Source organism: Amia ocellicauda, unplaced genomic scaffold (genome assembly GCF_036373705.1).
Source record: "Amia ocellicauda isolate fAmiCal2 unplaced genomic scaffold, fAmiCal2.hap1 HAP1_SCAFFOLD_122, whole genome shotgun sequence".
Taxonomy (NCBI): Eukaryota; Metazoa; Chordata; class Actinopteri; order Amiiformes; family Amiidae; genus Amia; species Amia ocellicauda.
In genome coordinates this window covers 54094-79230 of record NW_027102687.1, presented here as the reverse complement: position 1 = coordinate 79230, position 25137 = coordinate 54094, and the positions used below count along the sequence as shown (strand labels likewise).

General features: G+C 46.8%; 1 non-coding gene across 1 annotated transcript; it reads left to right on the top strand.

Annotated features, from left to right (window-relative positions):
• Nucleotides 1–2522: 2522 nt before the first annotated feature.
• Nucleotides 2523–2594, top strand: trnap-agg (transfer RNA proline (anticodon AGG)). Its single transcript has one exon. It is a non-coding gene; the product is annotated as a tRNA-Pro (tRNA).
• The last annotated feature ends 22543 nt before the right edge of the window (nt 2595–25137 follow it).

Genomic DNA, 25137 nt, shown 5'->3' with positions numbered 1-25137 from the left:
TGCTGAACGTGTACTCCTGAGCTGCACCAAAGGAGAGGCATTCTTTTCAGTTGTTTGCGGGCCTGCTGAACCATGCTCTCAGTGCTGTCTCACTGGGGATGGCGTTACCATTCTGGAAAGACACGTCAGCGCTACAGTCCATGCTATCAGTCAGTGAGCGTAGGTCTCCCGGTCTGCCCCAAAGCAGTTACGCGCTTGCCCAGCAGAAACTGCGACACCCTCCGTTAACTTGGCTCGTTGGTCTAGGGGTATGATTCTTGCTGAGGGTGTGAGAGGCCCTGGTTTCAACTCCAGGATGAGCCCACTTGGCCCCACTTTGCAGTCACCGAAGTGTTTGTTCGTTTGCTCTTGAAGGCTGGCTTCTGGGCTCCTCTGCACAAGGGAGTGCTATCGACCTCAGATACTGTTGCCTGTATAGCTGATGGGAAATCAGACTGTCATCTGTGTGTTTTGTTTTCTTTAAAGAAGATGTGTTTTTTACAAGTTCGTTGTTGTTGTTGTTGTTGAGGAGGAGGAGGAGGACATGTAGTGTGTTGTTGAGGAGGAGGAGGACGAAATGTGGTTTGCCGGCTTGATATGGAGACCTTTGCTGAACGTGTACTCCTGAGCTGCACCAAAGGAGAGGCATTCTTTTCAGTTGTTTGCGGGCCTGCTGAACCATGCTCTCAGTGCTGTCTCACTGGGGATACGGTTACCGTTCTGGAAAGACACTTCAGCGCTACAGTCCATGCTATCAGTCAGTGAGCGTAGGTCTCCCGGTCTGCCCCAAAGCAGTTACGCGCTTGCCCAGCAGAAACTGCGACACCCTCCGTTAACTTGGCTCGTTGGTCTAGGGGTATGATTCTTGCTGAGGGTGTGAGAGGCCCTGAGTTCAACTCCTAGACGAGCCCGCTTGGCCCCGCTTTGCATTCTCTGATGCATTCGTTTGTTCTTTCTTGATGCTTGGCTTCTGGGCTCCTCTGCACCAGGGAGGTCTTTCAACCTCAGATACTGTTGGCTGTGTAGCTAATGGGAAATCAGACTGTCATCTGTGTGTTTTGTTTTCTTTAAAGAAAATGTGTATTTTACAAGTTCGTTGTTGTTGTTGAGGAGGAGGAGGACATGTAGTGTGTTGTTGAGGAGGAGGAGGACGAAATGTGGTTTGCCGGCTTGTTATGGAGACCTTTGCTGAACGTGTACTCCTGAGCTGCACCAAAGGAGAGGCATTCTTTTCAGTTGTTTGCGGGCCTGCTGAACCATGCTCTCAGTGCTGTCTCACTGGGGATGGCGTTACCATTCTGGAAAGACACGTCAGTGCTACAGTCCATGCTATCAGTCAGTGAGCGTAGGTCTCCCGGTCTGCCCCAAAGCAGTTACGCGCTTGCCCAGCAGAAACTGCGACACGCTCCGTTAACTTGGCTCGTTGGTCTAGGGGTATGATTCTCGCTTAGGGTGCGAGAGGTCCTGGCTTCAGCTCCCGGACGAGCCCGCTTGGCCCCACTTTGCATTCTCTGAAGCATTCGTTTGTTCTCTCTCGATGCTTGGCTTCTGGGCTCCTCTGCACCAGGGAGGTCTTTCAACCTCAGATACTGTTGGCTGTGTAGCTGATGGGAAATCAGACTGTCATTTGTGTGTTTTGTTTTCTTTAAAGAAAATGTGTATTTTACAAGTTCGTTGTTGTTGTTGAGGAGGAGGAGGACATGTAGTGTGTTGTTGAGGAGGAGGAGGACGAAATGTGGTTTGCCGGCTTGTTATGGAGACCTTTGCTGATCGTGTACTCCTGAGCTGCACCAAAGGAGAGGCATTCTTTTCAGTTGTTTGCGGGCCTGCTGAACCATGCTCTCAGTGCTGTCTCACTGGGGATACGGTTACCGTTCTGGAAAGACACTTCAGCGCTACAGTCCATGCTATCAGTCAGTGAGCGTAGGTCTCCCGGTCTGCCCCAAAGCAGTTACGCGCTTGCCCAGCAGAAACTGCGACACCCTCCGTTAACTTGGCTCGTTGGTCTAGGGGTATGATTCTTGCTGAGGGTGTGAGAGGCCCTGGGTTCAACTCCTAGACGAGCCCGCTTGGCCCCGCTTTGCATTCTCTGATGCATTCGTTTGTTCTCTCTCGATGCTTGGCTTCTGGGCTCCTCTGCACCAGGGAGGTCTTTCAACCTCAGATACTGTTGGCTGTGTAGCTGATGGGAAATCAGACTGTCATCTGTGTGTTTTGTTTTCTTTAAAGAAAATGTGTATTTTACAAGTTCGTTGTTGTTGTTGAGGAGGAGGAGGACAAAATGTGGTTTGCCGGCTTGTTATGGAGACCTTTGCTGAACGTGTACTCCTGAGCTGCACCAAAGGAGAGGCATTCTTTTCAGTTGTTTGCGGGCCTGTTGAACCATGCTCTCAGTGCTGTCTCACTGGGGATACGGTTACCGTTCTGGAAAGACACGTCAGCGCTACAGTCCATGCTATCAGTCAGTGAGCGTAGGTCTCCCGGTCTGCCCCAAAGCAGTTACGCGCTTGCCCAGCAGAAACTGCGACACGCTCCATTAACTTGGCTCGTTGGTCTAGGGGTATGATTCTCGCTTAGGGTGCGAGAGGTCCCGGGTTCAACTCCCGGACGAGCCCGCTTGGCCCCGCTTTGCATTCTCTGAAGCACTCGTTTCTTCTCTCTCGATGCTTGGCTTCTGGGCTCCTCTGCACCAGGGAGGTCTTTCAACCTCAGATACTGTTGGCTGTGTAGCTGATGGGAAATCAGACTGTCATCTGTGTGTTTTGTTTTCTTTAAAGAAAATGTGTATTTTACAAGTTCGTTGTTGTTGTTGAGGAGGAGGAGGACATGTAGTGTGTTGTTGAGGAGGAGGAGGACGAAATGTGGTTTGCCGGCTTGTTATGGAGACCTTTGCTGAACGTGTACTCCTGAGCTGCACCAAAGGAGAGGCATTCTTTTCAGTTGTTTGCGGGCCTGCTGAACCATGCTCTCAGTGCTGTCTCACTGGGGATACGGTTACCGTTCTGGAAAGACACTTCAGCGCTACAGTCCATGCTATCAGTCAGTGAGCGTAGGTCTCCCGGTCTGCCCCAAAGCAGTTACGCGCTTGCCCAGCAGAAACTGCGACACCCTCCGTTAACTTGGCTCGTTGGTCTAGGGGTATGATTCTTGCTGAGGGTGTGAGAGGCCCTGGGTTCAACTCCAGGACGAGCCCACTTGGCCCCACTTTGCAGTCACCGAAGTGTTTGTTCGTTTGCTCTTGAAGGCTGGCTTCTGGGCTCCTCTGCACAAGGGAGGGCTATCGACCTCAGATACTGTTGCCTGTATAGCTGATGGGAAATCAGACTGTCATCTGTGTGTTTTGTTTTCTTTAAAGAAAATGTGTATTTTACAAGTTCGTTGTTGTTGTTGAGGAGGAGGAGGACATGTAGTGTGTTGTTGAGGAGGAGGAGGACGAAATGTGGTTTGCCGGCTTGTTATGGAGACCTTTGCTGAACGTGTACTCCTGAGCTGCACCAAAGGAGAGGCATTCTTTTCAGTTGTTTGCGGGCCTGCTGAACCATGCTCTCAGTGCTGTCTCACTGGGGATACGGTTACCGTTCTGGAAAGACACTTCAGCGCTACAGTCCATGCTATCAGTCAGTGAGCGTAGGTCTACCAGTCTGCCCCAAAGCAGTTACGCGCTTGCCCAGCAGAAACTGCGACACCCTCCGTTAACTTGGCTCGTTGGTCTAGGGGTATGATTCTTGCTGAGGGTGTGAGAGGCCCTGAGTTCAACTCCTAGACGAGCCCGCTTGGCCCCGCTTTGCATTCTCTGATGCATTCGTTTGTTCTCTCTCGATGCTTGGCTTCTGGGCTCCTCTGCACCAGGGAGGTCTTTCAACCTCAGATACTGTTGGCTGTGTAGCTTATGGGAAATCAGACTGTCATCTGTGTGTTTTGTTTTCTTTAAAGAAAATGTGTATTTTACAAGTTCGTTGTTGTTGAGGAGGAGGAGGAGGACATGTAGTGTGTTGTTGAGGAGGAGGAGGACGAAATGTGGTTTGCCGGCTTGTTATGGAGACCTTTGCTGAACGTGTACTCCTGAGCTGCACCAAAGGAGAGGCATTCTTTTCAGTTGTTTGCGGGCCTGCTCAACCATGCTCTCAGTGCTGTCTCACTGGGGATACGGTTACCGTTCTGGAAAGACACTTCAGCGCTACAGTCCATGCTATCAGTCAGTGAGCGTAGGTCTACCAGTCTGCCCCAAAGCAGTTACGCGCTTGCCCAGCAGAAACTGCGACACCCTCCGTTAACTTGGCTCGTTGGTCTAGGGGTATGATTCTTGCTGTGGGTGTGAGAGGCCCTGAGTTCAACTCCTAGACGAGCCTGCTTGGCCCCGCTTTGCATTCTCTGATGCATTCGTTTGTTCTCTCTCGATGCTTGGCTTCTGGGCTCCTCTGCACCAGGGAGGTCTTTCAACCTCAGATACTGTTGGCTGTGTAGCTGATGGGAAATCAGACTGTCATCTGTGTGTTTTGTTTTCTTTAAAGAAAATGTGTATTTTACAAGTTCGTTGTTGTTGTTGAGGAGGAGGAGGACAAAATGTGGTTTGCCGGCTTGTTATGGAGACCTTTGCTGAACGTGTACTCCTGAGCTGCACCAAAGGAGAGGCATTCTTTTCAGTTGTTTGCGGGCCTGTTGAACCATGCTCTCAGTGCTGTCTCACTGGGGATACGGTTACCGTTCTGGAAAGACACGTCAGCGCTACAGTCCATGCTATCAGTCAGTGAGCGTAGGTCTCCCGGTCTGCCCCAAAGCAGTTACGCGCTTGCCCAGCAGAAACTGCGACACGCTCCATTAACTTGGCTCGTTGGTCTAGGGGTATGATTCGCGCTTAGGGTGCGAGAGGTCCCGGGTTCAACTCCCGGACGAGCCCGCTTGGCCCCGCTTTGCATTCTCTGAAGCACTCGTTTCTTCTCTCTCGATGCTTGGCTTCTGGGCTCCTCTGCACCAGGGAGGTTTTTCAACCTCAGATACTGTTGGCTGTGTAGCTGATGGGAAATCAGACTGTCATCTGTGTGTTTTGTTTTCTTTAAAGAAAATGTGTATTTTACAAGTTCGTTGTTGTTGTTGAGGAGGAGGAGGACATGTAGTGTGTTGTTGAGGAGGAGGAGGACGAAATGTGGTTTGCCGGCTTGTTATGGAGACCTTTGCTGAACGTGTACTCCTGAGCTGCACCAAAGGAGAGGCATTCTTTTCAGTTGTTTGCGGGCCTGCTGAACCATGCTCTCAGTGCTGTCTCACTGGGGATACGGTTACCGTTCTGGAAAGACACTTCAGCGCTACAGTCCATGCTATCAGTCAGTGAGCGTAGGTCTCCCGGTCTGCCCCAAAGCAGTTACGTGCTTGCCCAGCAGAAACTGCGACACCCTCCGTTAACTTGGCTCGTTGGTCTAGGGGTATGATTCTTGCTGAGGGTGTGAGAGGCCCTGGGTTCAACTCCAGGACGAGCCCACTTGGCCCCACTTTGCAGTCACCGAAGTGTTTGTTCGTTTGCTCTTGAAGGCTGGTTTCTGGGCTCCTCTGCACAAGGGAGGGCTATCGACCTCAGATACTGTTGCCTGTATAGCTGATGGGAAATCAGACTGTCATCTGTGTGTTTTGTTTTCTTTAAAGAAAATGTGTTTTTTACAAGTTCGTTGTTGTTGTTGTTGTTGAGGAGGAGGAGGAGGACATGTAGTGTGTTGTTGAGGAGGAGGAGGACGAAATGTGGTTTGCCGGCTTGTTATGGAGACCTTTGCTGAACGTGTACTCCTGAGCTGCACCAAAGGAGAGGCATTCTTTTCAGTTGTTTGCGGGCCTGCTGAACCATGCTCTCAGTGCTGTCTCACTGGGGATACGGTTACCGTTCTGGAAAGACACTTCAGCGCTACAGTCCATGCTATCAGTCAGTGAGCGTAGGTCTACCAGTCTGCCCCAAAGCAGTTACGCGCTTGCCCAGCAGAAACTGCGACACCCTCCGTTAACTTGGCTCGTTGGTCTAGGGGTATGATTCTTGCTGAGGGTGTGAGAGGCCCTGAGTTCAACTCCTAGACGAGCCCGCTTGGCCCCGCTTTGCATTCTCTGATGCATTCGTTTGTTCTCTCTCGATGCTTGGCTTCTGGGCTCCTCTGCACCAGGGAGGTCTTTCAACCTCAGATACTGTTGGCTGTGTAGCTGATGGGAAATCAGACTGTCATCTGTGTGTTTTGTTTTCTTTAAAGAAAATGTGTATTTTACAAGTTCGTTGTTGTTGAGGAGGAGGAGGAGGACATGTAGTGTGTTGTTGAGGAGGAGGAGGACGAAATGTGGTTTGCCGGCTTGTTATGGAGACCTTTGCTGAACGTGTACTCCTGAGCTGCACCAAAGGAGAGGCATTCTTTTCAGTTGTTTGCGGGCCTGCTGAACCATGCTCTCAGTGCTGTCTCACTGGGGATACGGTTACCGTTCTGGAAAGACACTTCAGCGCTACAGTCCATGCTATCAGTCAGTGAGCGTAGGTCTACCAGTCTGCCCCAAAGCAGTTACGCGCTTGCCCAGCAGAAACTGCGACACCCTCCGTTAACTTGGCTCGTTGGTCTAGGGGTATGATTCTTGCTGTGGGTGTGAGAGGCCCTGAGTTCAACTCCTAGATGAGCCTGCTTGGCCCTGCTTTGCATTCTCTGATGCATTCGTTTGTTCTCTCTCGATGCTTGGCTTCTGGGCTCCTCTGCACCAGGGAGGTCTTTCAACCTCAGATACTGTTGGCTGTGTAGCTGATGGGAAATCAGACTGTCATCTGTGTGTTTTGTTTTCTTTAAAGAAAATGTGTATTTTACAAGTTCGTTGTTGTTGTTGAGGAGGAGGAGGACATGTAGTGTGTTGTTGAGGAGGAGGAGGACGAAATGTGGTTTGCCGGCTTGTTATGGAGACCTTTGCTGAACGTGTACTCCTGAGCTGCACCAAAGGAGAGGCATTCTTTTCAGTTGTTTGCGGGCCTGCTGAACCATGCTCTCAGTGCTGTCTCACTGGGGATGGCGTTACCATTCTGGAAAGACACGTCAGTGCTACAGTCCATGCTATCAGTCAGTGAGCGTAGGTCTCCCGGTCTGCCCCAAAGCAGTTACGCGCTTGACCAGCAGAAACTGCGACACGCTCCGTTAACTTGGCTCGTTGGTCTAGGGGTATGATTCTCGCTTAGGGTGCGAGAGGTCCTGGCTTCAGCTCCCGGACGAGCCCGCTTGGCCCCGCTTTGCATTCTCTGAAGCACTCGTTTCTTCTCTCTCGATGCTTGGCTTCTGGGCTCCTCTGCACCAGGGAGGTCTTTCAACCTTAGATACTGTTGGCTGTGTAGCTGATGGGAAATCAGACTGTCATTTGTGTGTTTTGTTTTCTTTAAAGAAAATGTGTATTTTACAAGTTCGTTGTTGTTGTTGAGGAGGAGGAGCACATGTAGTGTGTTGTTGAGGAGGAGGAGGACGAAATGTGGTTTGCCGGCTTGTTATGGAGACCTTTGCTGAACGTGTACTCCTGAGCTGCACCAAAGGAGAGGCATTCTTTTCAGTTGTTTGCGGGCCTGCTGAACCATGCTCTCAGTGCTGTCTCACTGGGGATACGGTTACCGTTCTGGAAAGACACTTCAGCGCTACAGTCCATGCTATCAGTCAGTGAGCGTAGGTCTCCCGGTCTGCCCCAAAGCAGTTACGCGCTTGCCCAGCAGAAACTGCGACACCCTCCGTTAACTTGGCTCGTTGGTCTAGGGGTATGATTCTTGCTGAGGGTGTGAGAGGCCCTGGGTTCAACTCCAGGATGAGCCCACTTGGCCCCACTTTGCAGTCACCGAAGTGTTTGTTCGTTTGCTCTTGAAGGCTGGCTTCTGGGCTCCTCTGCACAAGGGAGGGCTATCGACCTCAGATACTGTTGCCTGTATAGCTGATGGGAAATCAGACTGTCATCTGTGTGCTTTGTTTTCTTTAAAGAAAATGTGTTTTTTACAAGTTCGTTGTTGTTGTTGTTGTTGTTGAGGAGGAGGAGGAGGACATGTAGTGTGTTGTTGAGGAGGAGGAGGACGAAATGTGGTTTGCCAGCTTGTTATGGAGACCTTTGCTGAACGTGTACTCCTGAGCTGCACCAAAGCAAGCATCTGATTGACAGTGCTCCGTGATCTGCTGTTATACTACTATGCTACTGACCATTGGGGGAGCGATAGCAAGCAAGAGAGTTAGATATCGAGAGTCATAGCTAGATAGATAGATAGATGGATGGATGGACGGCAAGGCAAGCATCTGATTGACCGTGGTCCGTGATATGCTGTTATGCTCCTATGCTACTGACCATTGGGGGAGCGATAGCAAGCAAGAGAGTTAGATATCGAGAGTCATAGATAGATAGATAGATGGATGGATGGACGGCAAGGCAAGCATCTGATTGACAGTGGTCCGTGATCTGCTGTTATGCTACTATGCTACTGACCATTGGGGGAGCGATAGCAAGCAAGAGAGTTAGATATCGAGAGTCATAGCTAGATAGATAGCTAGATGGATGGATGGACGGCAAGACAAGCATCTGATTGACAGTGGTCCGTGATCTGCTGTTTTGCTACTATGCTACTGACCATTGGGGGAGCGATAGCAAGCAAGAGAGTTAGATATCGAGAGTCATAGCTAGATAGATAGATAGATGGATGGATGGACGGCAAGGTAAGCATCTGATTGACCGTGGTCCGTGATCTGCTGTTATGCTACTATGCTTCTGACCATTGAGGGAGCGATAGCAAGCAAGAGAGTTAGATATCGAGAGTCATAGATAGATAGATAGATGGATGGATGGACGGCAAGGCAAGCATCTGATTGACCGTGGTCCATGATCTGCTGTTATGCTACTATGCTACTGACCATTGGGGGAGCGGTAGCAAGCAAGAGAGTTAGATTTCGAGAGTCATAGATACATAGATAGATGGATGAATGGATGGATGGACGGCAAGGCAAGCATCTGATTGACAGTGGTCCGTGATCTGCTGTTATGCTACTATGCTACTGACCATTGGGGGAGTGATAGCAAGCAAGATAGTTAGATATCAAGAGTCATAGATAGATAGATAGATAGATAGATAGATGGATGGACGGCAAGACAAGCATCTGATTGACAGTGGTCCGTGATCTGCTGTTATGCTACTATGCTACTGACCATTGGGGGAGCGATAGCAAGCAAGAGAGTTAGATATCGAGAGTCATAGCTAGATAGATAGATAGATGGATGGATGGACGGCAAGGCAAGCATCTGATTGACAGTGGTCCGTGATATGCTGTTATGCTCCTATGCTACTGACCATTGGGGGAGCGATAGCATGCAAGAGAGTTAGATTTCGAGAGTCATAGCTAGATAGATAGATAGATGGATGGATGGACGGCAAGGTAAGCATCTGATTGACCGTGGTCCGTGATCTGCTGTTATGCTACTATGCTACTGACCATTGGGGGAGCGATAGCAAGCAAGAGAGTTAGATATCGAGAGTCATAGATAGATAGATAGATGGATGGATGGACGGCAAGGCAAGCATCTGATTGACAGTGGTCCATGATATGATGTTATGCAACTATGCTACTGACCATTGGGGGAGCGATAGCAAGCAAGAGAGTTAGATATCGAGAGTCATAGATAGATAGATAGATGGATGGATGGACGGCAAGGCAAGCATCTGATTGACAGTGGTCCATGATATGATGTTATGCTACTATGCTACTGACCATTGGGGGAGCGATAGCAAGCAAGAGAGTTAGATATCGAGAGTCATAGATAGATAGATAGATGGATGGATGGATGGACGGCAAGGCAAGCATCTGATTGATAGTGGTCCGTGATCTGCTGTTATGCTACTATGCTACTGACCATTGGGGGAGCGATAGCAAGCAAGAGAGTTAGATATCGAGAGTCATAGATAGATAGCTAGCTAGATAAAGAGATGGATGGATGGCAAGGCAAGCATCTGATTGACAGTGGTCCGTGATCTGCTGTTATGCTACTATGCTACTGACCATTGGGGGAGCGATAGCAAGCAAGAGAGTTAGATATCGAGAGTCATAGCTAGATAGATAGATAGATGGATGGATGGACGGCAAGGCAAGCATCTGATTGACCGTGGTCCGTGATATGCTGTTATGCTCCTATGCTACTGACCATTGGGGGAGCGATAGCAAGCAAGAGAGTTAGATATCGAGAGTCATAGATAGATAGATAGATGGATGGATGGACGGCAAGGCAAGCATCTGATTGACAGTGGTCCGTGATCTGCTGTTATGCTACTATGCTACTGACCATTGGGGGAGCGATAGCAAGCAAGAGAGTTAGATATCGAGAGTCATAGATAGATAGCTAGCTAGATAAATAGATGGATGGATGGCAAGGCAAGCATCTGATTGACAGTGGTCCGTGATCTGCTGTTATGCTACTATGCTACTGACCATTGGGGGAGCGATAGCAAGCAAGAGAGTTAGATATCGAGAGTCATAGATAGATAGATAGATAGTTGGATGGATGGACGGCAAGGCAAGCATCTGATTCACAGTGGTCCATGATCTGCTGTTATGCTACTATGCTACTGACCATTGGGGGAGCGATAGCAAGCAAGAGAGTTAGATATCGAGAGTCATAGAAAGATAGATAGATGGATGGATGGCAAGGCTAGCATCTGATTGACAGTGGTCCGTGATCTGCTGTTATGCTACTATGCTACTGACCATTGGGGGAGCGATAGCCAGCAAGAGAGTTAGATATCGAGAGTCATAGATAGATAGATAGATGGATGGATGGATGGACGGCAAGGCAAGCATCTGATTGATAGTGGTCCGTGATCTGCTGTTATGCTACTATGCTACTGACCATTGGGGGAGCGATAGCAAGCAAGAGAGTTAGATATCGAGAGTCATAGATAGATAGCTAGCTAGATAAAGAGATGGATGGATGGCAAGGCAAGCATCTGATTGACAGTGGTCCGTGATCTGCTGTTATGCTACTATGCTACTGACCATTGGGGGAGCGATAGCAAGCAAGAGAGTTAGATATCGAGAGTCATAGCTAGATAGATAGATAGATGGATGGATGGACGGCAAGGCAAGCATCTGATTGACCGTGGTCCGTGATATGCTGTTATGCTCCTATGCTACTGACCATTGGGGGAGCGATAGCAAGCAAGAGAGTTAGATATCGAGAGTCATAGATAGATAGATAGATGGATGGATGGACGGCAAGGCAAGCATCTGATTGACAGTGGTCCGTGATCTGCTGTTATGCTACTATGCTACTGACCATTGGGGGAGCGATAGCAAGCAAGAGAGTTAGATATCGAGAGTCATAGCTAGATAGATAGCTAGATGGATGGATGGACGGCAAGACAAGCATCTGATTGACAGTGGTCCGTGATCTGCTGTTTTGCTACTATGCTACTGACCATTGGGGGAGCGATAGCAAGCAAGAGAGTTAGATATCGAGAGTCATAGCTAGATAGATAGATAGATGGATGGATGGACGGCAAGGTAAGCATCTGATTGACCGTGGTCCGTGATCTGCTGTTATGCTACTATGCTTCTGACCATTGAGGGAGCGATAGCAAGCAAGAGAGTTAGATATCGAGAGTCATAGATAGATAGATAGATGGATGGATGGACGGCAAGGCAAGCATCTGATTGACCGTGGTCCATGATCTGCTGTTATGCTACTATGCTACTGACCATTGGGGGAGCGGTAGCAAGCAAGAGAGTTAGATTTCGAGAGTCATAGATACATAGATAGATGGATGAATGGATGGATGGACGGCAAGGCAAGCATCTGATTGACAGTGGTCCGTGATCTGCTGTTATGCTACTATGCTACTGACCATTGGGGGAGTGATAGCAAGCAAGATAGTTAGATATCAAGAGTCATAGATAGATAGATAGATAGATAGATAGATGGATGGACGGCAAGACAAGCATCTGATTGACAGTGGTCCGTGATCTGCTGTTATGCTACTATGCTACTGACCATTGGGGGAGCGATAGCAAGCAAGAGAGTTAGATATCGAGAGTCATAGCTAGATAGATAGATAGATGGATGGATGGACGGCAAGGCAAGCATCTGATTGACAGTGGTCCGTGATATTCTGTTATGCTCCTATGCTACTGACCATTGGGGGAGCGATAGCATGCAAGAGAGTTAGATTTCGAGAGTCATAGCTAGATAGATAGATAGATGGATGGATGGACGGCAAGGTAAGCATCTGATTGACCGTGGTCCGTGATCTGCTGTTATGCTACTATGCTACTGACCATTGGGGGAGCGATAGCAAGCAAGAGAGTTAGATATCGAGAGTCATAGATAGATAGATAGATGGATGGATGGACGGCAAGGCAAGCATCTGATTGACAGTGGTCCATGATATGATGTTATGCAACTATGCTACTGACCATTGGGGGAGCGATAGCAAGCAAGAGAGTTAGATATCGAGAGTCATAGATAGATAGATAGATGGATGGATGGACGGCAAGGCAAGCATCTGATTGACAGTGGTCCATGATATGATGTTATGCTACTATGCTACTGACCATTGGGGGAGCGATAGCAAGCAAGAGAGTTAGATATCGAGAGTCATAGATAGATAGATAGATGGATGGATGGATGGACGGCAAGGCAAGCATCTGATTGATAGTGGTCCGTGATCTGCTGTTATGCTACTATGCTACTGACCATTGGGGGAGCGATAGCAAGCAAGAGAGTTAGATATCGAGAGTCATAGATAGATAGCTAGCTAGATAAAGAGATGGATGGATGGCAAGGCAAGCATCTGATTGACAGTGGTCCGTGATCTGCTGTTATGCTACTATGCTACTGACCATTGGGGGAGCGATAGCAAGCAAGAGAGTTAGATATCGAGAGTCATAGCTAGATAGATAGATAGATGGATGGATGGACGGCAAGGCAAGCATCTGATTGACCGTGGTCCGTGATATGCTGTTATGCTCCTATGCTACTGACCATTGGGGGAGCGATAGCAAGCAAGAGAGTTAGATATCGAGAGTCATAGATAGATAGATAGATGGATGGATGGACGGCAAGGCAAGCATCTGATTGACAGTGGTCCGTGATCTGCTGTTATGCTACTATGCTACTGACCATTGGGGGAGCGATAGCAAGCAAGAGAGTTAGATATCGAGAGTCATAGCTAGATAGATAGCTAGATGGATGGATGGACGGCAAGACAAGGATCTGATTGACAGTGGTCCATGATCTGCTGTTATGCTACTATGCTACTGACCATTGGGGGAGCGATAGCAAGCAAGAGAGTTAGATTTCGAGAGTCATAGCTAGATAGATAGATAGATGGATGGATGGACGGCAAGGTAAGCATCTGATTGACCGTGGTCCGTGATCTGCTGTTATGCTACTATGCTACTGACCATTGGGGGAGCGATAGCAAGCAGGAGAGTTAGATATCGAGAGTCATAGATAGATAGATAGATGGATGGATGGACGGCAAGGCAAGCATCTGATTGACAGTGGTCCATGATATGATGTTATGCAACTATGCTACTGACCATTGGGGGAGCGATAGCAAGCAAGAGAGTTAGATATCGAGAGTCATAGATAGATAGATAGATGGATGGATGGACGGCAAGGCAAGCATCTGATTGACAGTGGTCCATGATATGATGTTATGCTACTATGCTACTGACCATTGGGGGAGCGATAGCAAGCAAGAGAGTTAGATATCGAGAGTCATAGATAGATAGATAGATGGATGGATGGATGGACGGCAAGGCAAGCATCTGATTGACAGTGGTCCGTGATCTGCTGTTATGCTACTATGCTACTGACCATTGGGGGAGCGATAGCAAGCAAGAGAGTTAGATATCGAGAGTCATAGATAGATAGCTAGCTAGATAAATAGATGGATGGATGGCAAGGCAAGCATCTGATTGACAGTGGTCCGTGATCTGCTGTTATGCTACTATGCTACTGACCATTGGGGGAGCGATAGCAAGCAAGAGAGTTAGATATCGAGAGTCATAGATAGATAGATAGATAGTTGGATGGATGGACGGCAAGGCAAGCATCTGATTCACAGTGGTCCATGATCTGCTGTTATGCTACTATGCTACTGACCATTGGGGGAGCGATAGCAAGCAAGAGAGTTAGATATCGAGAGTCATAGAAAGATAGATAGATGGATGGATGGCAAGGCTAGCATCTGATTGACAGTGGTCCGTGATCTGCTGTTATGCTACTATGCTACTGACCATTGGGGGAGCGATAGCCAGCAAGAGAGTTAGATATCGAGAGTCATAGATAGATAGATAGATAGATAGATAGATAGATAGATAGATAGATAGATAGATAGATAGATAGATAGATAGATAGATAGATGGATGGATGGACGGCAAGGCAAGCATCTGATTGACAGTGGTCCGTGATCTGCTGTTATGCTACTATGCTACTGACCATTGGGGGAGCGATAGCCAGCAAGAGAGTTAGATATCGAGAGTCATAGATAGATAGATAGATAGATAGATAGATAGATAGATAGATAGATAGATAGATAGATAGATAGATGGATGGATGGACGGCAAGGCAAGCATCTGATTGACAGTGGTCCGTGGTCTGCTGTTATGCTACTATGCTACTGACCATTGGGGGAGCGATAGCAAGCAAGAGAGTTAGATATTGAGAGCATAGCTAGATAGATAGATAGATGGATGGATGGACGGCAAGGTAAGCATCTGATTGACAGTGGTCCGTGATCTGCTGTTATGCTACTATGCTACTGACCATTGGGGGAGCGATAGCATGCAAGAGAGTTAGATTTCGAGAGTCATAGCTATATAGATAGATAGATGGATGGATGGACGGCAAGGTAAGCATCTGATTGACCGTGGTCCGTGATCTGCTGTTATGCTACTATGCTACTGACCATTGGGGGAGCGATAGCAAGCAAGAGAGTTAGATATCGAGAGTCATAGATAGATAGATAGATGGATGGATGGACGGCAAGGCAAGCATCTGATTGACAGTGGTCCATGATATGATGTTATGCAACTATGCTACTGACCATTGGGGGAGCGATAGCAAGCAAGAGAGTTAGATATCGAGAGTCATAGATAGATAGATAGATGGATGGATGGACGGCAAGGCAAGCATCTGATTGACAGTGGTCCATGATATGATGTTATGCTACTATGCTACTGACCATTGGGGGAGCGATAGCAAGCAAGAGAGTTAGATATCGAGAGTCATAGATAGATAGATAGATGGATGGATGGATGGACGGCAAGGCAAGCATCTGATTGATAGTGGTCCGTGATCTGCTGTTATGCTACTATGCTACTGACCATTGGGGGAGCGATAGCAAGCAAGAGAGTTAGATATCGAGAGTCATAGATAGATAGCTAGCTAGATAAAGAGATGGATGGATGGCAAGGCAAGCATCTGATTGACAGTGGTCCGTGATCTGCTGTTATGCTACTATGCTACTGACCATTGGGGGAGCGATAGCAAGCAAGAGAGTTAGATATCGAGAGTCATAGCTAGATAGATAGATAGATGGATGGATGGACGGCAAGGCAAGCATCTGATTGACCGTGGTCCGTGATATGCTGTTATGCTCCTATGCTACTGACCATTGGGGGAGCGATAGCAAGCAAGAGAGTTAGATATCGAGAGTCATAGATAGATAGATAGATGGATGGATGGACGGCAAGGCAAGCATCTGATTGACAGTGGTCCGTGATCTGCTGTTATGCTACTATGCTACTGACCATTGGGGGAGCGATAGCAAGCAAGAGAGTTAGATATCGAGAGTCATAGCTAGATAGATAGCTAGATGGATGGATGGACGGCAAGACAAGGATCTGATTGACAGTGGTCCATGATCTGCTGTTATGCTACTATGCTACTGACCATTGGGGGAGCGATAGCAAGCAAGAGAGTTAGATTTCGAGAGTCATAGCTAGATAGATAGATAGATGGATGGATGGACGGCAAGGTAAGCATCTGATTGACCGTGGTCCGTGATCTGCTGTTATGCTACTATGCTACTGACCATTGGGGGAGCGATAGCAAGCAGGAGAGTTAGATATCGAGAGTCATAGATAGATAGATAGATGGATGGATGGACGGCAAGGCAAGCATCTGATTGACAGTGGTGCATGATATGATGTTATGCAACTATGCTACTGACCATTGGGGGAGCGATAGCAAGCAAGAGAGTTAGATATCGAGAGTCATAGATAGATAGATAGATGGATGGATGGACGGCAAGGCAAGCATCTGATTGACAGTGGTCCATGATATGATGTTATGCTACTATGCTACTGACCATTGGGGGAGCGATAGCAAGCAAGAGAGTTAGATATCGAGAGTCATAGATAGATAGATAGATGGATGGATGGATGGACGGCAAGGCAAGCATCTGATTGACAGTGGTCCGTGATCTGCTGTTATGCTACTATGCTACTGACCATTGGGGGAGCGATAGCAATCAAGAGAGTTAGATATCGAGAGTCATAGATAGATAGCTAGCTAGATAAATAGATGGATGGATGGCAAGGCAAGCATCTGATTGACAGTGGTCCGTGATCTGCTGTTATGCTACTATGCTACTGACCATTGGGGGAGCGATAGCAAGCAAGAGAGTTAGATATCGAGAGTCATAGATAGATAGATAGATAGTTGGATGGATGGACGGCAAGGCAAGCATCTGATTCACAGTGGTCCATGATCTGCTGTTATGCTACTATGCTACTGACCATTGGGGGAGCGATAGCAAGCAAGAGAGTTAGATATCGAGAGTCATAGAAAGATAGATAGATGGATGGATGGCAAGGCTAGCATCTGATTGACAGTGGTCCGTGATCTGCTGTTATGCTACTATGCTACTGACCATTGGGGGAGCGATAGCCAGCAAGAGAGTTAGATATCGAGAGTCATAGATAGATAGATAGATAGATAGATAGATAGATAGATAGATAGATAGATAGATAGATAGATAGATAGATAGATAGATGGATGGATGGACGGCAAGGCAAGCATCTGATTGACAGTGGTCCGTGATCTGCTGTTATGCTACTATGCTACTGACCATTGGGGGAGCGATAGCCAGCAAGAGAGTTAGATATCGAGAGTCATAGATAGATAGATAGATAGATAGATAGATAGATAGATAGATAGATAGATAGATAGATAGATAGATAGATAGATGGATGGATGGACGGCAAGGCAAGCATCTGATTGACAGTGGTCCGTGATCTGCTGTTATGCTACTATGCTACTGACCATTGGGGGAGCGATAGCAAGCAAGAGAGTTAGATATTGAGAGCATAGCTAGATAGATAGATAGATGGATGGATGGACGGCAAGGTAAGCATCTGATTGACAGTGGTTCGTGATCTGCTGTTATGCTACTATGCTACTGACCATTGGGGGAGTGATAGCAAGCAAGAGAGTTAGATATCGAGAGTCATAGATAGATAGATAGATGGATGGATGGACGGCAAGGCAAGCATCTGATTGACAGTGGTCCATGATATGATGTTATGCAACTATGCTACTGACCATTGGGGGAGCGATAGCAAGCAAGAGAGTTAGATATCGAGAGTCATAGATAGATAGATAGATGGATGGATGGACGGCAAGGCAAGCATCTGATTGACAGTGGTCCATGATATGATGTTATGCTACTATGCTACTGACCATTGGGGAACGATAGCAAGCAAGAGAGTTAGATATCGAGAGTCATAGATAGATAGATAGATGGATGGATGGATGGACGGCAAGGCAAGCATCTGATTGACAGTGGTCCGTGATCTGCTGTTATGCTACTATGCTACTGACCATTGGGGGAGCGATAGCAAGCAAGAGAGTTAGATATCGAGAGTCATAGATAGATAGCTAGCTAGATAAATAGATGGATGGACGGCAAGGCAAGCATCTGATTGACAGTGGTCCGTGATCTGCTGTTATGCTACTATGCTACTGACCATTGGGGGAGCGATAGCAAGCAAGAGAGTTAGATATCGAGAGTCAAAGATAGATAGATAGATAGTTGGATGGATGGACGGCAAGGCAAGCATCTGATTCACAGTGGTCCGTGATCTGCTGTTATGCTACTATGCTACTGACCATTGGGGGAGCGATAGCCAGCAAGAGAGTTAGATATCGAGAGTCATAGATAGATAGATAGATAGATAGATAGATAGACAGATAGATAGATAGATAGATGGATGGACGGCAAGTCAAGCATCTGATTGACAGTGGTCCGTGATCTGCTGTTATGCTACAATGCTACTGACCATTGGGGGAGCGATAGCAAGCAAGAGAGTTAGATATCGAGAGTCATAGATAGATAGATAGATGGATGGATGGATGGATGGACGGCAAGGCAACCACCTGATTGACAGTGGTCCGTGATCTGCTGTTATGCTACTGTGCTACTGACCATTGGGGGAGCGATAGCAAGCAAGAGAGTTAGATATCGAGAGTCATAGATAGATAGATAGATGGATGGATGGATGGACGGCAAGGCAAGCATCTGATTGAAAGTGGTCCGTGATCTGATGTTATGCTACTATGCTACTGACCATTGGGGGAGCGATAGCAAGCAAGAGAGTTAGATATCGAGAGTCATAGATAGATAGATAGATAGTTGGATGGATGGACGGCAAGGCAAGCATCTGATTCACAGTGGTCCGTGATCTGCTGTTATGCTACTATGCTACTGACCATTGGGGGAGCGATAGCAAGCAAGAGAGTTAGATATCGAGAGTCATAGATAGATAGCTAGCTAGATAAATAGATGGATGGACGGCAAGGCAAGCATCTGATTGACAGTGGTCCGTGATCTGCTGTTATGCTACGATGCTACTGACCATTGGGGGAGCGATAGCAAGCAAGAGAGTTAGATATCGAGAGTCATAGATAGATAGATAGATAGTTGGATGGATGGACGGCAAGGCAAGCATCTGATTCACAGTGGTCCGTGATCTGCTGTTATGCTACTATGCTACTGACCATTGGGGGAGCGATAGCAAGCAAGAGAGTTAGATATCGAGAGTCATAGATAGATAGATAGATAGTTGGATGGATGGACGGCAAGGCAAGCATCTGATTCACAGTGGTCCGTGATCTGCTGTTATGCTACTATGCTACTGACCATTGGGGGAGCGATAGCAAGCAAGAGAGTTAGATATCGAGAGTCATAGATAGATAGATAGATAGTTGGATGGATGGACGGCAAGGCAAGCATCTGATTCACAGTGGTCCATGATCTGCTGTTATGCTACTATGCTACTGACCATTGGGGGAGCGATAGCAAGCAAGAGAGTTAGATATCGAGAGTCATAGAAAGATAGATAGATGGATGGATGGCAAGGCTAGCATCTGATTGACAGTGGTCCGTGATCTGCTGTTATGCTACTATGCTACTGACCATTGGGGGAGCGATAGCCAGCAAGAGAGTTAGATATCGAGAGTCATAGATAGATAGATAGATAGATAGATAGATAGATAGATAGATAGATAGATAGATAGATAGATAGATAGATAGATGGATGGATGGACGGCAAGGCAAGCATCTGATTGACAGTGGTCCGTGATCTGCTGTTATGCTACTATGCTACTGACCATTGGGGGAGCGATAGCCAGCAAGAGAGTTAGATATCGAGAGTCATAGATAGATAGATACATAGATAGATAGATAGATAGATAGATAGATAGATAGATAGATAGATAGATAGATAGATGGATGGATGGACGGCAAGGCAAGCATCTGATTGACAGTGGTCCGTGATCTGCTGTTATGCTACTATGCTACTGACCATTGGGGGAGTGATAGCAAGCAAGAGAGTTAGATATCGAGAGTCATAGATAGATAGATAGATGGATGGATGGACGGCAAGGCAAGCATCTGATTGACAGTGGTCCATGATATGATGTTATGCAACTATGCTACTGACCATTGGGGGAGCGATAGCAAGCAAGAGAGTTAGATATCGAGAGTCATAGATAGATAGATAGATGGATGGATGGACGGCAAGGCAAGCATCTGATTGACAGTGGTCCATGATATGATGTTATGCTACTATGCTACTGACCATTGGGGAACGATAGTAAGCAAGAGAGTTAGATATCGAGAGTCATAGATAGATAGATAGATGGATGGATGGATGGACGGCAAGGCTAGCATCTGATTGACAGTGGTCCGTGATCTGCTGTTATGCTACTATGCTACTGACCATTGGGGGAGCGATAGCAAGCAAGAGAGTTAGATATCGAGAGTCATAGATAGATAGCTAGCTAGATAAATAGATGGATGGACGGCAAGGCAAGCATCTGATTGACAGTGGTCCGTTATCTGCTGTTATGCTACTATGCTACTGACCATTGGGGGAGCGATAGCCAGCAAGAGAGTTAGATATCGAGAGTCATAGATAGATAGATAGATAGATAGATAGATAGATAGATAGATAGATAGATAGATAGATAGATAGATGGATGGATGGACGGCAAGGCAAGCATCTGATTGACAGTGGTCCGTGATCTGCTGTTATGCTACTATGCTACTGACCATTGGGGGAGCGATAGCCAGCAAGAGAGTTAGATATCGAGAGTCATAGATAGATAGATAGATAGATAGATAGATAGATAGATAGATAGATAGATAGATAGATGGATGGATGGACGGCAAGGCAAGCATCTGATTGACAGTGGTCCGTGATCTGCTGTTATGCTACTATGCTACTGACCATTGGGGGAGTGATAGCAAGCAAGAGAGTTAGATATCGAGAGTCATAGATAGATAGATAGATGGATGGATGGACGGCAAGGCAAGCATCTGATTGACAGTGGTCCATGATATGATGTTATGCAACTATGCTACTGACCATTGGGGGAGCGATAGCAAGCAAGAGAGTTAGATATCGAGAGTCATAGATAGATAGATAGATGGATGGATGGACGGCAAGGCAAGCATCTGATTGACAGTGGTCCATGATATGATGTTATGCTACTATGCTACTGACCATTGGGGAACGATAGCAAGCAAGAGAGTTAGATATCGAGAGTCATAGATAGATAGATAGATGGATGGATGGATGGACGGCAAGGCAAGCATCTGATTGACAGTGGTCCGTGATCTGCTGTTATGCTACTATGCTACTGACCATTGGGGGAGCGATAGCAAGCAAGAGAGTTAGATATCGAGAGTCATAGATAGATAGCTAGCTAGATAAATAGATGGATGGACGGCAAGGCAAGCATCTGATTGACAGTGGTCCGTGATCTGCTGTTATGCTACTATGCTACTGACCATTGGGGGAGCGATAGCAAGCAAGAGAGTTAGATATCGAGAGTCATAGATAGATAGATAGATAGTTGGATGGATGGACGGCAAGGCAAGCATCTGATTCACAGTGGTCCGTGATCTGCTGTTATGCTACTATGCTACTGACCATTGGGGGAGCGATAGCCAGCAAGAGAGTTAGATATCGAGAGTCATAGATAGATAGATAGATAGTTGGATGGATGGACGGCAAGGCAAGCATCTGATTCACAGTGGTCCGTGATCTGCTGTTATGCTACTATGCTACTGACCATTGGGGGAGCGATAGCCAGCAAGAGAGTTAGATATCGAGAGTCATAGATAGATAGATAGATAGATAGATAGATAGACAGATAGATAGATAGATAGATGGATGGACGGCAAGGCAAGCATCTGATTGACAGTGGTCCGTGATCTACTATTATGCTACAATGCTACTGACCATTGGGGGAGCAATAGCAAGCAAGAGAGTTAGATATCGAGAGTCATAGATAGATAGATAGATAGATGGATGGATGGATGGACGGCAAGTCAAGCATCTGATTGACAGTGGTCCGTGATCTGCTGTTATGCTACAATGCTACTGACCATTGGGGGAGCGATAGCAAGCAAGAGAGTTAGATATCGAGAGTCATAGATAGATAGATAGATGGATGGATGGATGGATGGACGGCAAGGCAACCACCTGATTGACAGTGGTCCGTGATCTGCTGTTATGCTACTGTGCTACTGACCATTGGGGGAGCGATAGCAAGCAAGAGAGTTAGATATCGAGAGTCATAGATAGATAGATAGATGGATGGATGGATGGACGGCAAGGCAAGCATCTGATTGAAAGTGGTCCGTGATCTGATGTTATGCTACTATGCTACTGACCATTGGGGGAGCGATAGCAAGCAAGAGAGTTAGATATCGAGAGTCATAGATAGATAGATAGATAGTTGGATGGATGGACGGCAAGGCAAGCATCTGATTCACAGTGGTCCGTGATCTGCTGTTATGCTACTATGCTACTGACCATTGGGGGAGCGATAGCAAGCAAGAGAGTTAGATATCGAGAGTCATAGATAGATAGCTAGCTAGATAAATAGATGGATGGACGGCAAGGCAAGCATCTGATTGACAGTGGTCCGTGATCTGCTGTTATGCTACGATGCTACTGACCATTGGGGGAGCGATAGCAAGCAAGAGAGTTAGATATCGAGAGTCATAGATAGATAGATAGATAGTTGGATGGATGGACGGCAAGGCAAGCATCTGATTCACAGTGGTCCGTGATCTGCTGTTATGCTACTATGCTACTGACCATTGGGGGAGCGATAGCAAGCAAGAGAGTTAGATATCGAGAGTCATAGATAGATAGATAGATGGATGGATGGCAAGGCTAGCATCTGATTGACAGTGGTCCGTGATCTGCTGTTATGCTACTATGCTACTGACCATTGGGGGAGCGATAGCCAGCAAGAGAGTTAGATATCGAGAGTCATAGATAGATAGATAGATAGATAGATAGATGGATGGATGGACGGCAAGGCAAGCATCTGATTGACAGTGGTCCGTGATCTACTATTATGCTACAATGCTACTGACCATTGGGGTTGCGATAGCAAGCAAGAGAGTTAGATATCGAGAGTCATAGATAGATAGATAGATGGATGGATGGATGGACGGCAAGGCAAGCATCTGATTCACAGTGGTCCGTGATCTGCTGTTATGCTACTATGCTACTGACCATTGGGGGAGCGATAGCAAGCAAGAGAGTTAGATATCGAGAGTCATAGATAGATAGCTAGCTAGATAAATAGATGGATGGACGGCAAGGCAAGCATCTGATTGACAGTGGTCCAAGATCTGCTGTTATGCTACTATGCTACTGACCATTGGGGGAGCGATAGCAAGCAAGAGAGTTAGATATCGAGAGTCATAGATAGATAGATAGATAGATAGATAGATAGATAGATAGATAGATAGATAGATAGATAGATAGATAGATAGATGGATGGATGGACGGCAAGGCAAGCATCTGATTGACAGTGGTCCGTGATCTGCTGTTATGCTACTATGCTACTGACCATTGGGGGAGTGATAGCAAGCAAGAGAGTTAGATATCGAGAGTCATAGATAGATAGATAGATGGATGGATGGACGGCAAGGCAAGCATCTGATTGACAGTGGTCCATGATATGATGTTATGCAACTATGCTACTGACCATTGGGGGAGCGATAGCAAGCAAGAGAGTTAGATTTCGAGAGTCATAGATAGATAGATAGATGGATGGATGGACGGCAAGGCAAGCATCTGATTGACAGTGGTCCATGATATGATGTTATGCTACTATGCTACTGACCATTGGGGAACGATAGCAAGCAAGAGAGTTAGATATCGAGAGTCATAGATAGATAGATAGATGGATGGATGGATGGACGGCAAGGCAAGCATCTGATTGACAGTGGTCCGTGATCTGCTGTTATGCTACTATGCTACTGACCATTGGGGGAGCGATAGCAAGCAAGAGAGTTAGATATCGAGAGTCATAGATAGATAGCTAGCTAGATAAATAGATGGATGGACGGCAAAGGAAAGCATCTGATTGACAGTGGTCCGTGATCTGCTGTTATGCTACTATGCTACTGACCATTGGGGGAGCGATAGCAAGCAAGAGAGTTAGATATCGAGAGTCATAGATAGATAGATAGATAGTTGGATGGATGGACGGCAAGGCAAGCATCTGATTCACAGTGGTCCGTGATCTGCTGTTATGCTACTATGCTACTGACCATTGGGGGAGCGATAGCCAGCAAGAGAGTTAGATATCGAGAGTCATAGATAGATAGATAGATAGATAGATAGATAGACAGATAGATAGATAGATAGATGGATGGACGGCAAGGCAAGCATCTGATTGACAGTGGTCCGTGATCTACTATTATGCTACAATGCTACTGACCATTGGGGGAGCAATAGCAAGCAAGAGAGTTAGATATCGAGAGTCATAGATAGATAGATAGATAGATGGATGGATGGATGGACGGCAAGTCAAGCATCTGATTGACAGTGGTCCGTGATCTGCTGTTATGCTACAATGCTACTGACCATTGGGGGAGCGATAGCAAGCAAGAGAGTTAGATATCGAGAGTCATAGATAGATAGATAGATGGATGGATGGATGGATGGACGGCAAGGCAAGCATCTGATTGACAGTGGTCCGTGATCTGCTGTTATGCTACTATGCTACTGACCATTGGGGGAGTGATAGCAAGCAAGAGAGTTAGATATCGAGAGTCATAGATAGATAGATAGATGGATGGATGGACGGCAAGGCAAGCATCTGATTGACAGTGGTCCATGATATGATGTTATGCAACTATGCTACTGACCATTGGGGGAGCGATAGCAAGCAAGAGAGTTAGATTTCGAGAGTCATAGATAGATAGATAGATGGATGGATGGACGGCAAGGCAAGCATCTGATTGACAGTGGTCCATGATATGATGTTATGCTACTATGCTACTGACCATTGGGGAACGATAGCAAGCAAGAGAGTTAGATATCGAGAGTCATAGATAGATAGATAGATGGATGGATGGATGGACGGCAAGGCAAGCATCTGATTGACAGTGGTCCGTGATCTGCTGTTATGCTACTATGCTACTGACCATTGGGGGAGCGATAGCAAGCAAGAGAGTTAGATATCGAGAGTCATAGATAGATAGCTAGCTAGATAAATAGATGGATGGACGGCAAAGGAAAGCATCTGATTGACAGTGGTCCGTGATCTGCTGTTATGCTACTATGCTACTGACCATTGGGGGAGCGATAGCAAGCAAGAGAGTTA